Genomic DNA, 1,905 nt, shown 5'->3' on the forward strand with positions numbered 1-1,905 from the left:
TGAACGGTCGTCCATAATAGTTGGGTCAGTGGGTAGCCCCATTGTTCTTAGATCTGACCATATATTGTCTCTCCATCGCATTCGTGGACGTCCTAAGGACCTTCTTCCTGTGGGGGCGTCCTCCCATATTAGCTTAGCAAGGTGGTTATTAGGGAATCTATGGACATGGCCAGCCCATCTTAGACGTTGGGATTTAATCTCTTGGACTATATCGCTCACTCTATACGTCTGCTTGACCTCAGCATTTGTTCTTATTCGGTATTGGTTGCTATTAATGTCGTGATAAGGCCCAAAGATTCTTCTGAGGATTTTCCTCTCAAAACATCTAAGTTTTCTTTCAGTTTCTTTGGTCAGGCTCCACGTCTCACACCCATACATGAGCACCGGTCTAATCACCGTTTTATATATTCTAATTTTTGATGTTCGTGTTAGGCTTTTAGATTTAATAGTATTGTGGAGGCTGTACATACATCTGTTTGCTGCCTGCATTCCTCCTTTAATCTTCCACGATGTCGTTATCTGCAGTGATTGTTGCTCCGAGATATTTAAAACTCTCCACTCTTTAGTGGGTCTATGGGTCTATTGTAACATTTTGCCATATTCTATCTCATTCCTTTTGTCTGTTGATGCACATGTATTTGGTTTTCTCTTCGTTTACCCTTAGACCAGTTTTCTTTGCCTCTACCTCCAATTTATTAAAAGTCTCCTTCATATTGGTGACTGTGTTTCCTACATAATTAATGTCATCTGCGTATGCTAGTAATAATTTTGGTCCATTTACTGTCAGTAATTCTGTTTTAAGTTGTGCTGCTCTTACTACTTTCTCCAGGATGATAATAAAGAGGAGAGGTGACAGCGCATCTCCTTGTTTCAGGCCACTGCTTATTTCGAAAGGTTCTGAGAGTTTGTTACCTATCCGTATTCTGGATCTACAGCTATTCACACATAACTTAACAAGCTGGATAAGTTTTTTGGAACTGAAAGTTCTGCCATTGCATTCCACATCTGATCCCTTTTAATGCTGTCGTACGCTTGCCGGAAATCTACGAAGAGATTATGGATAGTTCTATTGAATTCCCGTCATTTTTCAAGCAGCTCTCTTAGAGTACAGATTAGATCTATGGTCGATCTATGTTTTCTGAAGCCGGCTTGGTATTCCCCCATGAAATTTTCTATAAATGGTGTCAGCCTACTTAATAGGATGTTCGCTAAGATTTTATGTGCCGTATTAAGTAGAGACATGCCTCTATAATTAGAGCACTTGGTTTTGTCTCTCTTTATATGGATGGGGATTATTACACTTTCGTGCCATTTTGTTAGTATTTTCTCTGCTTTCCATATAAGTGTTATTAGTTTGTGTATTTGTCTATGTAGAGTTTCTTCTTCGTACTTAAGGAATTCAGCCAGTACATTGTCAGAGCCTGGAGCTTTTCTGTTCTTCAATTTGTTAATTGCTTGCAATGTTTCATCGATTTTGGGGTCCTCTACCGGTAGGTTCACCACAAAATATATATTTTCTCTATGTTCTTCCTCTTGATGTATGTTTAGTAAAGTAGTCCTACGATTGATACTAGCAAACTCACTAGATCAGGAAGTGAAAAATAAATTACAAGTGACAAGTCCATCAAGACAGGTGACAGTTAAGTTTAAGTTAATTCTCAAATAATAAACGCCCACTATGGGTATTGTTATAAACCAAATTTAGGTGGAAATTATATTACTGCTTTCAATGATATAATTTTCAAATATATATTATTGTGAATAAAATTATTGTTTAAAGCAGGGGTTCTCAAATTTTTTTGTACCACGCCCCCGTTTGTTGAAATGAAAGTTTCTCGCCCCCCGTCCCCACCCCTTAATAATAAATTGTATGAGCCTAGGAACAAAATAAAAACAAATAAGTAT

The sequence above is a fragment of the Diabrotica undecimpunctata genome, unplaced genomic scaffold (assembly GCF_040954645.1).
Source record: "Diabrotica undecimpunctata isolate CICGRU unplaced genomic scaffold, icDiaUnde3 ctg00001129.1, whole genome shotgun sequence".
Taxonomy (NCBI): Eukaryota; Metazoa; Arthropoda; class Insecta; order Coleoptera; family Chrysomelidae; genus Diabrotica; species Diabrotica undecimpunctata.